Consider the following 15,367-nt stretch of genomic DNA (forward strand, 5'->3'; position numbering starts at 1 on the left):
AAACATTTAAGGTAATCAATACAGGACTTGTACAAAAAATAATACAACTTAAATATGCATAAGTGATACATAAATACAAATATTTACATATTGTGGAAACATACACAAACTATATATGAATATAAAATATGGATATGTTCATCAAAAATATTTAACACACGAAATATTAACTAATATCTTTTTGGAACCCAATATTAATTATGTTTTACTAGAAATTAAGACCTTATTCAATGTTTAACTTATATTTACAATTGAATCTAATATAAATGATTAGGGTAAGTTCAATGTAATCCAAGTTGCACATCTACGAATGTTATTGTACATATGTGATTTAAATTAGTGAAGTTACGATATAATATTTTTATTACATCGTAAGTGTCAATATTTAATATTCAAATCAAACAACAATTTATATATCATCTCAGTCGTATGACAACATATTCATACATATTCCTAGTCATATTTATACCACATGTTTCACTTAAACAAAATTACAATTCAATAGAAAAAAGCAATGTATGGATATGTGTTCTTTTTTCACTTAAGCGAAAATCTTTCGTTAGAATGTAAATATGAAAAAAAAAATCAATTTGAGTGGTAAAATCAATATGTTTCAAAGATATTTTCGAAATCACTTTAACTCCTTGTAATATACTACTTCATAAGAGGATTTGCAACTCTCTGCATCAATTAAAGACGATGAGCAATGTTTTTGAGTGGAGATCGCAACATTACACAGAGAAGACCTGGATGTGATCGATCTAGATCCTCGATCATAACTAAAAAAACTCAACTTGAGCACCAAAAGTCCACACTAAGAATTCAAATGAGGAAGTATGATAATGTCAGACACATAAGCAAACTGTTTTTCAGACGATGATTTGATGAAACATCCTACATTAAGTAGTTATCAATGGTAATCATCCAATTTGGACGTACAGGGTATAATTGTCGATTATCTATCTAATCATTATGTCCAAAAGCATGAAGAATATGGGGACAACCATCCTTTTTCATGATAAAGAATAATGAAAGGTGCTTGAGCTTGACACAAGTCAACTACATGTTGACCGAGCTTCATGAAAAATACCTTAAAAGCAAGATACATAGTTGAGATGAATCTTATACAATAAGTATGAGAAGAGGTACATGTGATGAAAAAAAAAACTCAAAAACAAGATACATAGTTGAGTTTCTTGTACAAGAAAGACAAGAAGAGACATGTGTCATGAAAACAACCTCAAAAGCAAAAAGGAACACCACATTATAACACTAGAGTATTCTGAAAAGCAAGCCTAGTTTAGAAGAAGCTCGATGTAACTTAGTAAATTCGAGTACGAGTGTCCAATCATGGACTTACTTAGAAAACACTTTAAGAGCCTTACGAGTGTCCGACCATAGACTTACTTAGAAAACACTCCAAGTACCATAAGAGTGTTTAACCATGGACTTACTTGAAAAACACTCCAAATACCTTATAAGTGTTCTACCATGGACTTACTTGGAAAATACTCCAAGTACCTTACGAGTGTTCGATCATGGACTTACTTGAAAAATACCCCAAGTACCTTACAAGTGGTTGACCATGAACTTATTTGGAAAACACTCCAAGTACCTGATAAGTGTTCGATCATGGACTTAATCAGAAAAATCTGAGTATAAATTAAGCATCCTAAAAATGTGACTATATAAGTTCAAAAGCATGAGCAACTTGGGAAAATTTGAGTATAAGTTAAGCGTCCAAAAGTGCGACGATATAGTGAACTAAAAACAACATATAAACTCATTTATTTAATAACTTGGTTCACCTACAAAAGTTATTAACTTTCAAGTTTGAGGGGCTTATGTTCCTACTCGACCCATATTTACAATATTATTATTATTTGGCAGACGCTAAAAGGACTCAAGAAGCAAAGGAATCAAGTGTGAGATCTATGTGATATTTTAGTTATCTTTTATATATATTTTATGAGATATATGATAATGCTTATGTGATATAAACAAAACTTACTTATAATTAACAAAATTCATTTATCATATTTGTTATTATACTCCGTGTATTAACAAGCCTACATGTCTATAAATAAATGTTATCACAGGGAGTACTATCATCTCATAATCACTTTTACTCGTATACTCACTCAAATATCTCTCATTAACTTGAACGTAAGTCCTTGATAAATTTTTCCTTTATGTTGATTTGAAACTCAAACCCACATCAACAATTTGATCCTTCCACCTAAAGACTACTCAAATAAATAAAATGGTTTTAGAAAAATAAGATCCATTTAAACTTATTTTCTAATCACCTAAAAGTGAGGAATAATACATCATCAACCCATTTATGTGCGGAGGAAGACAAGGATGGTATTGCTTGTTGTGCCATCATTTAAATTTCAGCAATAGAAATGCTAAGAAACTAGGAAACTTATTTTCAAGGGAGTTATTTTTACGTACTAACACTATTTTCTTTCCTTTCACTTTTTTTCTTCCTCTCTGCTAAAGTAAACATTCACACTTTTCTTTTGTTTTTTTTTTTTTAATCAAAGGTTGGTAAAGCAGTCTAAATTGGCTCCTTATATAACTTTGTTTCATCAAAGGTGACGAAAGTAGTTAACTTTGTCCTGAAGTGGTTCAGTGTGGAAATTAGGGTGCAGATTCATTGCAGACGGAAGGTATCATTTCACAGCTGCTGATACTTTAAAGTGAATTAAAGTAGTTTTAATAATACTTAAAACTATAAATAATTCTCTCCATGTATTTCTGTTTATTTCACTACTACAAATTCTCATATTACATGAGAATTTTCTTGCAAATTTATTAAAAAAATTGCAAGAAAAGACTTTTTCCTGCTATTTTTTCTAAAAATTTTAATTGACAGATAATTCTTTCGTGGGTAATTATTTCTTACAAAATTATAAAATTCGCAAGTATTTCTTACAAAATTTGTTGTAAAAAGTGTTTTATACAAAATATTTTGTAAAAAAATTGGTAGCAATTTCCTACAAATCTTTTTTTCATAACAAAATTTATAAGTATTTCCTACAAAAAAAATTCAAAACAAAATTGGCAGGAAATATAAGTTTTTTTAGTAGTGTTTTATTTCATCTATCTTATTATTATTTATTTTTTCTATCCCCATAACTTTTAAATAAAGCAATGCTATATATAGAAAATTTTAGCACATTTTTTCTTTTATTTTTAAATAAACTAATATTATTTATCATATCACTTTTAACATAACGTATGCATGCCCATATTTCCAATAGAAAAATTAGTAATTTGAATTTTATAATTATGTTTATTATTCACTTTTATCTTCATAATTTTATTTTAATCAATTGAGTTTTAATTTATTTTGGATAGAATTAATTTTGTTCCTTTCCTTAAATTGATATTAATGATATTTGAAAATGTCACGTGTTAAAATAAATTGTATGATTCACTTTAATTACTTTAAAGATAAGAGTTATAAAATCTTACGTTTTTATTAATGTTTCAGTAATTTTATCTAGATGTATATGAATATTAAAAACAAGAAAAGAAAAAGAAAAAGATAAGCTACATTAACTATCTCTTCATTAACAAAAGTAATTATGACTTAGAATTCAAAATGCATTGTAATTTGGCCTATAAATTAATGAAGTATAAAAGAAACCAATAGAAAAATTAAGTTACTTAAGTAAAGAGATAAGAAGAAATATTTTGAATTAAATGCATATGGATGTATGAAGTTGATAGGAATGTGCAAAAGAATGAAGAGAAAGTAAGTTACGTGAAAAAAAAAAAAAAGAGATAAGATGAAGAAGAGAAAAGACTTATCTCTTTATTAAATATGAGTCACAATGACTTTGACTTGGACTTGGTGGATTATCACATATGTTCATGGCTTATTAATACATGAATGAAAGGGAGGAGTGAAGAAAATGTTAGTTACAAGAGAAAGAGAGAAGGAAAGAGAGAAAGAAAAAGGAGATAAGAAGGAATATTTTACATTTAATGTACATAAATTACTTTGGAAAAGTGTGGCCTCGTAATATGTAGGATTAATTAGTCGGATGATACCCACTTTCATTTAGATGTGTCAGTTTGGTACCCACTTTTAAATATGTATGAATGAGAAAGGAAGATGCAAAAGAAAGAAGAAAAATAAGTTACTTGAAAAAAAAAGAAAAGAAAGAGCTAAGATGACAAAGAGATAAGACTTATCTTTTTATTAAATGTAAGTCATAATCACTTTGACTTGGACTTCGTGGATTATGACACATGCCTAGGGATGACCAAAATACTTGTGCTGGTATCCGAGGATAAAATCCGTGACGAATAGTTGGTACCTATATGTATTTGTTACCTGTGGGGAACAAGTATTTTAATACCTGTTTATAAACAGATCGGGTGCGGGATATCATACTATCTGTACCCGTAGGTACTCGTTACACACACAAAAATAAAAATAAAAATATGTTTTATTGAGTTAAATTTAATTAAAATTATATTTTATTATATTAAAATTATATTTAATATTACATTTTTTGCAATTTTATTTAAATTTAATTTTAAAAATTTATAAAATATATTTTTTTAAATATTTGTGGGTATCTACAGGTACTTGCAAGTTTTAAAAGACTCGCGAGTATTTTATAAATGGGTACCTGCGTGGGTACTTATTACCCATGTGGGTAGTGAGTGGTTTTTTTGTTACGGGTCGAGTTGCGGGTATGTACTATGCGTGTCCGATCTGATTCATTGTCATCCCTACCCATAGCTTATAAATACATGAATGAAAGGAAGGAGTGAGGGAAATGTGAGTTAAGTGAGAAAGAGAGAAGGAAAGAGAAATAGAGAAAGAGAGAGAGTTTGGAGCAAATGATTCAAAGAGATTTTAGTCTTCAAGAAATATTGCAGTGTGTTCCTTCAACCCAAAAGGTATTGGAGTTGAGGTTAAACTCTTTCTTTATTAATCTTAATAAGCTCAGGTGTGTTATATTAAATTCTTACTTATTTTGAATTATATATTATTTTATTTACTTCTATTTAACTAATTTTCAATTATTACACTATCTATTTATATTTGTATTATGTAATTTATTTTTAGTTATGTGCCGACCATATTTATTTAAAATTTACCTTCAATTACGTACATGTTTATTTATTTTATTTTATTTTATTTGATCTCCAGTAGTTATACATCGGTCTTAATTATATTTCTTTTAAATTTATCTTATTTAATTTATCTCCATTTACGAATTGATCATGTTTATTTATTTTATTTAATTTTTCTCTAATTATACACTAATTTTATTTATTATTTTATTTAATTTATCTCCAATTACATACTAGTCAAGTGTATTCATTTCATTTCATATATTTTCAATTATGCAAAGATCCTTTATATTCATTTATATTTTTGTTATTATATTTCTTTACAATATTCTAATTCAGATATAATTATTTATTTAATTTTCTTACTTCGATTCTTATTTTATTTTATATTGTATTATTTTAAAACATCATTATTTTAAAAGAAAATATTATTTTATTTTTGTGAATTTGGACAAAAAAAGTTATCTATATGTTTTATTATTATTGTATACTCTTTATGTTTGTTTGGATTATGTACGTATTATTGGTAAGAAAATGATATAATTTGATAATCATCACATTTTATTATCCTTGAAAATGTCCAAGAATATGTTAGTTAAGAAAAAAAATCTTAAGTCTGGTTTCAATGAGTTGAGATTAAAATGCTATTAGAGCGTTTGTATTTGGAAAGTCGCAGTTTGGTACTCTACGAGATGAAAGGCAGAGACTATGTTAGGGTCTAAGAAAGTTTTACAGAGTAGGTGAATATCTAGATAATTCAGAATATCACCCTAGGCTAGGATATTTTATGGGTCAAACTTGGGACTATCCTATATTTGCTTGACATTGTCAAGGTTATGTAGAGAGCATATATCTCTTTTTTTTGGCTGATAAATGGTTAATATCCTTGTGAAAGGAATATTTATAATTGTACCAATGTTTTGATGTCCATAACTGATAATCAAATGTGGAATATGAATTCATATGTCTGATAAGAATGAGATGGAGTCTTGTGGTTGTAGGTCCAATCATATCCCCAGTGTCTGTATTGTTTCTCTCAAATCGTACATTGTTTCGGAGTTATTTTTAATTTTTTATTCCTGAAATTATTCCAAGTAGGCACTACTAGAAAAATGCAATTTAGCTACCGATATTAGCCACCGAATAATTTAGTCACAAATTAACCACCGATTTAGTGACTTAATGAATATACAGTAATATTTATTGCTATAGCGACTGAAAATGTTTAGTCTCTAAATATTATGTTTTAGCCACCGATTTAGCGACCAAAATAAATTTTATTGTGTAAAATATATTTAATGTGGTAATCAGTCACCGAATATTTCCAGTCATAAACATTATTTAATATGTAATATTTTAGTCACCAATTTAGAGACCAAAATATGTTTTATTTTGTAAAATATATTTAATATAGTAATTAGTCACCGAATATTTTCAGTCACTAAAATATTATTTAATATGTAATATTTTAGCAGTCGATTTAGCAACTAAAATAAATTTTATTTTCTAAAATATATTTAATATAGTAATTAGCCACCAAAATTTTTTGGTCGCTAAAAGATTATTTAATACGTAATATTTTAGCACAAATTTAGCGACCAAAATAAGTATTATTTTATAAAATATATTTAATATGATAATTAGTCACTAAATAGTTTTTGTAGCTAAAACATTGTTTAGGATAAATCATTCCAGAGGTCCCCATATTTGTAGCGAATTCTCAAGTAGGTCCCCCAATTTTCATTTGACTCAATTGGGTCCCTAATTTTGAAAAACAACAACAATTCAGCCATAACCGTTAACGGTCGTCAATGACTATTAAATGAACAGTGATTGGACATGCTGAGGTGTTGTTTTTTACTGACGTGGCTCAATCAGAATTAATTAATAATTAAGTTTTAAAAATTATATTTGAAAAATGAATAATAGAAAAGGTCGAGAATACTAGAGGACTTAGTATTTTGAAATAGATTTGGGGGAAAGCATCGACCTAGGGTTCTTGCACGAAGAGAAGCGAAGCGAACCGAAGAGAATAGAAGGGGCAGAAGGTGCTGGAATCGAATTGCTCTAGAGGTTTTCCATATCTGAATCGCGATTTGGTTTAAATAGAAGGGCAGAAGATGAGTAAGAAACTGGAAAAAACAGTTAGGGAAATCCAAGAGTAAAAGGAATTGAAATTCGTGAAAAAAATAGTAGAAAATGGAATGTTAATATCTCAAGGTGTATGGCTTATAGGGCCAAAGCGATTGCAGCACAAAATGTTGAAGGGTCCTTTAAAGAACAATACAAAAGGATATATGATTACACGCATGAACTTCTAGCAAGAAATCCAGGATCAACAGTGAAAGTTAATGTTGAGGAGAATGAAGGGGAGCCAATATTCAAGAGGTTTTACGCATGTTTGAAAGCATGCAAAGACAATTTCATTTCATGCAGACCTATAATTGGATTGGATGGGGTTTTCTTGAAAGGGAAATACGGAGGAGAGTTGTTAACAGCCATTGGTCGAGATGCTAATGACCAAATGCTGCCTATTGCATATGTAGTAGTGGAGGTTGAGAATAAGGATTCCTGGTCCTGATTTTTAGAGCTGCTTATTGAGGACCTTGGTGGACCTGTAGTGTGTACATCCTATACATTTATATATGATCAGCAAAAGGTACATTCAACTTCAAGCTTTTTTCCCACATTTATTTGATATGAAAAATTTTAACCTATTGTTTTATTTATGATATTGTCAGGGGCTGCTACCATCCATACAAGAACTTCTGCCTGGAGTTGATCAACATTTCTATGTAAGGCACTTGTATGCCAATTTCAGAAAGAAATTTCCAGCCAAAAGTCTGAGACGTCTTATGTGGAGAGCAGCTGCAGCCACACACCCACAAGCATGGGAAAGGGAGATGAGGAATATAAAAGATGTGAATGAAGATGCATTTAAGCATCTGATTGCAATCCCACCCAGGTAATACAATTTTCATTGCATTGTTTTCAATGGTCATTGATTTTATATCCAACCAAATGGGATTGTATATCTATTTGTCCTAGAATTATGAGCAGATTTAAAAAGGAGTCAGAATTAACAAAGTATTGGATTCCTATGTAAGGATTGAATTTTGTTTAACTTGAAAAAATGAAAGTTGTTTAATTATTGGTGTTCTATGTGTCATTGCAGTTGGTCAGCAGAGAAATTATTTGAAGTTAGGCACATCTCGTAATTAGGGGAGAAGATTGTTGTCAATATAGACGAACAATCGTGCACATGCAGGAAATGGAGTATAAGTGGTATTCCCTGCTGCCATTCACTATCTGCAATGAAGTTTCTAAACCTCAATGGAGAAGACTTCATCCCAACAGTCTTTAAGAAGTCCATTTATGAAGAGATATACACTTCCATAATATTTCCCATCAATGGTCAGAGTTTATGGGAGACAACTCCATACCCTGATGTCTTACCCCCCTCGAAGAGAATTTTACCAGGCAAACCGAAGAAAAAAGAAGATTAGAGCAATGGGAGATCAGAAGAGATGAAACAAGACTGAGAAAAGGTGGTTTACATAAAACTTGTTGTATTTGTAAGCAAATTGGGCACAATAGAAGGGCTTGTCCGAAAGCAATTGAAATTCATATGGCTCAATTAAGGGAAGCCCAACAGCAACGTCCAACTGAAGGATCCCAACAAACAACACCCATTGATGCATCTAAACAGCAAACTCAACCATCTCAGCACCCACATCCACCCCAACTATCCCAGTAGCCAACTCAAACTAAACCATCCCAACAACCACCTCCACCTCAACCATCCCAGCAACCAACTCCAACTCAACCATCCCACCAGCCACCTCAACCAACCCACCAACCACCTCCACCATAACCATCCCACTAGCCACCTCCATCTCAACCATCCCAACAGCCAACTCCAACTCAACCATCCCACCAGCCATCACGAGGTGCATTAAATGCCAGAGTGAAACTAAATGCTAGAAGGGGTCGAATGTCATGAAGCTGCATGTGTTTTTTTTTTTTGTGATCTTGTTTTGTAACAGCTGTGAACCTTTAAGGTCACTTTGGAACTTTTTTAATTTCTTTAGTTGCATGAAGACATCCTTTAATATTGCTAATGAGTGGTTGGACCACCACTTTTGTTATGTATTTTAATATTACTACTTGGTGGTTGAACCACTTTTTTGATGTACTTTGCGTGAATTCAGGATCTCTTGATATGGAATCTATTATGAGTTACAAGTCTCATGCTTTTCATTAATTGTATGTAGAATCAAATTTAAAATTAGCATATGAGGTACACTTAAAACAGTAAATGGAAATAACTTCCAAATTCATTGATACTTAAATATAAATATAGTACATGGAAATTAGCATTCTAAATTAGGGACCTAATTATAACCACTAAGGGACCCAATTATAACAACTAAGGGACACTGCAACAACTAATCATGCATTCTTTATCAACATTAATAGCACAATTACATTAACCACACAAACAAAGATAACCATCCCAATCAACACCTTCATCCATTTCTCAAATATGACAACTGATTTCTCCAAGTTAGTAATCGTTTTCCTATCACCATCACTTTCTTCAGTCTTCACCAAAATTTCACCCCTTCCTTCGCAATTCTCATTGTTACCAATCTCTTCAATGGCATCTTCAATACACCATTTAAAGTAATTGCATCCACCATCTTCATTTCCAATCTGCGACAAAATTACAAAAACAAATATCCTATATACCATTTAAAAACACAAAAAACATACCTTCAACCTCTCTCACCTTATATTTTGAACAACCCCAAAATTGTTTCCCCTTGTTCTTTGCTATTTTCGCAGTTCTTAAAATTGATTTCTCTCCACAGTAGCAAAGGGGTTGTGAACCCAAACTCCTCGATCCTCCAGCACCACGTGAAGATAAACTAGGGTTCTTCTTCCCCCAACCATTACAAGTGCAAGAGGAACAAGAATGGCAAAGCGACATTTGAGGATGAAGAAAGAAATGCACCAGTTCAAAGAAGATAACTCCAAGGAAGAAGATGAGTTCAGTGGAGAAGATGTTGAGGAGAAGATGAATCCATTTAGGGTTTCAATGAATTTATTTCACATTTGACACGTAGGCTACAACTAATTTTTAATACCACTGACACGTATCTGTTTTACTTGTCCACTTCATCATCTGAAATGTTGTTTATGCAACTTTAACGGTTATGGCTTAATTGTTGTTGTTTTTCAAAATTGGGGACCCAATTGAGTCAAATAAAAATTGGGGGACCTACTTGAGAATTCGCTACAAATATGGGGACCTCTGGAATGATTTAACCAATTATTTACGTTTTCATTTTGGGAAATTAATTTTTTTTACTATTTAAATAAGACATAATTAGAAACTATTTTCTTAGTTACTATTAATTTATTCTAATGACACAATTTTGGTTAGTAGAAAGAATAAAATTAGAAACTAATATTTTGATTTCTTGTTAGAAATAAATATTATATCAACTATCATAAATTTGTTAGTTTTTATAACCTTATAATATAATTATAACTATATTTGTAGTAACCATATTTAATTAGATGTATATTCTAAATCAAAATTATTAACAATTTAACATCTAACATTATTATATTTAAATTTTAATATATTTCAAAATTTAAAAATAATATATTATTATAGTATTTCAAATTTTTAACAAATAACTATTTATTTCCATGAAATTTATAATGTTTTAATTATCCAAAAAAAATTTGATTTCCTCTCTTTTTTGGACTAAATAATTTAGAATCAAAAAATACTTCCATCCCTTATTACATTATGGGTAGAATGAAAAAAATAATAATACTCTCCTTCGAAAGTCTTGACCTCACACCTCAATCTCTAGATACTAACTCCTCCTCGTCTTCTTTCTCACGACCAACTTCTTCCTCATCATACCATGCTACATCGTCGTCTTCCTCCTCACCACACCACATTGTATTCTTCATCTTCTTCCTCATTGTTGGATTCCTCCTCACTTCGATCTTTATCACACTTTGTCTTCCTCTTTCTCATCGGTTTCACCTTTTCACCGCCGTTGGGCTTATCTTTGGTAAGTTTATTGCTCATATCTCTCATTCTACCATTATAGGTTGTTTATTGTTCTTCATCTTTCCCATCTACTTGGTTATGGTTTGTCCTACTACACATTTAAATTTAAACATCAGATTCAAATTACTGTGTTGTCTTATGTTACTACTCGAATCTTGTATGGTAAGTAACTTAGGGTTTTGGTTTGTTAGGTTATATTTTCGTTGCTTCATCGTGAATTAGTGCATTTGACTTGCTTTTATTGAAAATTGTATAACCTATACACGTATTTTATGATTTTGGGAATTAATTACTCTATTTGGAATTAAATGAGATTGAGGTTTGTGATTAAGTGTGAGTATTATGATCTTATTTTCTTTTATTTTGTTTTAGGCTCACAATTCCACCACGTATTCATATTATGGGTTTAAAATATTGACAAGGGAAATTGATTGGTAATTTAGCAGTTTATAAAATATTGACAAGGAAAATTGTTCTAACGGGGAAAATGGGTTCAAATGTTTAAAATCGGGTTTTGGAAATCAAGGAATGTGTATTTGTTTAAATAGAAGAGTTTATCTGTTTATTCAAAGCAAAGTGGTCACATAAATGTAATAATTGGTTGGTTCATGCTTTTTCCTCTCAGACATTGATTAATATCATGATTGAGTGTGAGTAGATTATCATTCTTTATCTGGAGTTTCTATTCAATATCTTTTGATGTGAAAGATTTTATCATGATTGGATGTATTTCATTGTGGAAAAGAGTTTTAATATCAATAAGGCAGTAAGATTAGAGGATGACATTGATCTTGGCATGTCAATAAATTGTGGGATTTCATTTGATAAGTAGATTCTTTTCTTTGGATTCATTTGATATAAACTTGTGTCTAGTGTGGAGTGTATTGTTGAAGGCAGTAGTACCCTTGTAGTTATGGGCTAGTTTGTATCATATTCTAAAGTTTAATTGATATATAATATTAATTAATATATTTTGGATTCTCTAACTTGTATCCTATCACTTTATAGAACTAGAGACAACATTTAGGAGTTGTGAACTTGCAATAGAGGTAATAATTTTAATTGTATAATGACTTCATATTTGCTTAGAGCTATATCCATTTTGCATTTATATTGGATCATGTAATAGATATATTTTTAATTTTTATATTAGTCTTTAATACATTATATATTTGACTTGATTCTTGTTTAGCATAATTAAATGTCTAAATATTTTGTATAAGCAGGTAAAATTATCTATATAAATGTAGTCACAAAAGATATTGTTGCTGATCTTTTTTGCCATTGATTTAGCTATCGAAACATATTTGTAGCTAAATGTTTCTAATTTTTGCCACTGATTTAGCGACCAAGAGGTAATTTAATTAAAAATAAAACCATTCATTATTAGTGACCAAAAAATTAATGGTCACTATTTTATTACATTTGTGATCGAATTAGCAACCAAAGTATTTTTAAATTATGTTTTTTTTCTTGTTAGCAACCAAAAAAAGGGGTCGCTAATTTTTTATGATAGCCACCGAATTAGTTACGAAATTTTTGGTGACTAAATTGGTCTCCAAGAGTAAAATACGACTAATCCTTTTAGCTATCGGTGGTTATTTCGCGACTAAATTTCAATTCAGTTATTAATTGATTAGCAACTAGAATTTTTGCCAATACTATTATTTAGTTTCTATTTCGATCACTAAATGATTTGTGACCGATTTTTAACCGTTTAACGACGAAATTAAATAATTATTAAAACACATTTTTTTAGTGAGATTTAACCTAAATATGTAATAATTTTAAATAATATAACACTATTTAGTTGATAATTAATTAGTACGTTTGTACTTACTTAAATAGTATAAATTAATATTATATCTAATTGACATGATAAGTGTAATGAGTTGTGACTCCTCATTTCTTCATCTACCGACAACTATATGCGATTTGAATATGAATTAGCAGTGTCACGTAATTTAAAATTGTTACCTATGACATCATAAATTACGTCAAAGCATCATCACTCAATTCAGTTTCATTTGTTCCATTTTAAAATAAAGTGATGTGAAGATATAAAGAATATATGGTAAAACGAAAGAAGAATATAAAGGATTAAATCAAATGGTGGTTTGAAATACCACTACTTACGAATTCTTCACCTTTTGCAAAGATTGTGAAGCGTGAGCCAAGGGAAAGGGTGGTTCAGTGTGTGATTGTGAAGGGTGAGGGAAAGAGAGGTGAGAGAAGAAAAGTAAAAGTGAAAGAAAAAAGAATGGAAAAGGTTAAAGGAAAAAAAAAGATTAATGTATCCGTACTTTAAATTTGCATTTAAAAATTTAATTATATAAATTTAAAGCTTACAATGAAAAAATTTAAATATGTTTTTAATTTCTAAATTTTGATTTAAAATTTAAATTTATTTTAACTTTTGATAATTTAGTCTCAAATTTTAAAAACAATAAATATAATTTTCCTAATAAATTGAATTAAGTTTTTTTATGTGTCAGACGACATCTCGTTTAGTGTTTGAATTATTTACGTTTCAATTAGGAAACCGTTTAATACTAAAAAGATATTTAACTTCATTGTGTTAAATAATCATGTTGATTATTTTTAAAGTTTGAGAACAATAAATATTAAGAAGAAATTCTAAATTTACGTGCAAACATATTTAATTCAATAAAAAATTATCATTTAAAAGATAAAATCAAATAATTTTAATATTTTATCGTGAAAAAATATATTTAATATGGTTATAATGTACATTAAATATAATATACTAAAATTATTTTATGAATTTTAAATTGAAATAAATAATAAAATTTTGTGAAATAATAAATTTTAAAAAATATATAATATTTTAAACAAGAAATCTTGTAACAATTCCAAATTAAGAAGTTTAATAACAAAAAATCATCTTGACAATTTTAATCAAGAGATAAATTACAAAATATAAATACAAAATTAGAACAAAATCACATGGACAATGAGTTGCAAATATCATCTTCCTTTAAAAGCAGTGTTAGGTGATTCACAACAAAAATAATGCAATACTTGAATTTGATCTTGTTTATAAAATATTAGGATAACTCTAAGAAAGATTTTCAATTAATGAAATAGGATTTCAATGTTTAAAAAAAATGTTTAAAATTTACTCTTCTAAATATTATTTCAAGCTTTCTATTTAAAGACAAGATAGAAGCAAATTTTGTTAAACAAGTGGTTAAAATATGTTTTAAAATGAGTTGTTAAAAAAATTTCACCTGGTTTATTTTTTAATTAAATTGAATGAAATAACTTAATATATATATATATATATATATATATATATATATATATATATTATTTTAACTGATTGATTCACATTAAAATTGGTTAAATACAGCGAATTTAATTCTTAATAGAAGTTCTACAATTTTAAATTCTTAATCAATTCAAATGTTTAAGTTTGTAACATAGCTACTAACATTTCAACATGTTAATTAGAATCCATTTCAATAGATTTAAATGTTTTGAAAACAATTAAAAACAAGTTTAGTTCATGAAATATGAAGATTAAGTATCACATGCTAGAGTCTAAACCCAAAAATTACAATTTAACACAATATTAACCACAATATGAATTATTCAACACATTCATCATCAAATCCGAGTAGTTGGGAGCACAAAATTAACTCAATTAATTTTTTTTAACTTATTTTCTTAAGTTTTAGAAGTTTTACTTGAATTTCATAAAAAATATTTGTTAGGTGTTATTTGCATCAATTTATTAAACTAAATTTGTCAATTTGTCACACCATATAAACTTTTAAAGGTGATTTTAGTGATAATGTTTAGGTATTAAATAACCTTATTATCAAATTCGTTAAAAGAAATATTAAATTGAGCTGGGTGTCGTTGGATTTTTGTTTTTTTATGTTAGATTTAACTCATTATAATTTATTATTAACTGAGTTTGATTTTGTTGAATAAAGTTAAAATTTTAAACAAATTTATAATTTTTATAAAAATTAATTTAAATAATAATTAAGTCATAATAAATTAAAAATAATAAAAGTTTTCTATAATAGAAGTGTAAGTGTCTTAAATAATACTTTTAAGGATATACTAAATTTTATTACTCAATCTATATAAACATGAGTTAATTAAGATTTAATAGAATTTAATTCAATTACAAAT

The 15,367-nt window shown here is 28.7% G+C and overlaps 1 long non-coding RNA gene across 1 annotated transcript; it reads left to right on the top strand.

Annotated features, from left to right (window-relative positions):
* Window positions 1-6,667: 6,667 nt before the first annotated feature.
* Window positions 6,668-8,770, top strand: LOC114182417. Its single transcript, XR_003604083.1, has 3 exons — window positions 6,668-7,762; window positions 7,845-8,068; window positions 8,279-8,770. It is a non-coding gene; the product is annotated as an uncharacterized LOC114182417 (long non-coding RNA).
* Window positions 8,771-15,367: the final 6,597 nt, after the last annotated feature.

The sequence above is a fragment of the Vigna unguiculata genome, chromosome 4, assembly GCF_004118075.2.
Source record: "Vigna unguiculata cultivar IT97K-499-35 chromosome 4, ASM411807v1, whole genome shotgun sequence".
NCBI lineage: Eukaryota > Viridiplantae > Streptophyta > Magnoliopsida > Fabales > Fabaceae > Vigna > Vigna unguiculata.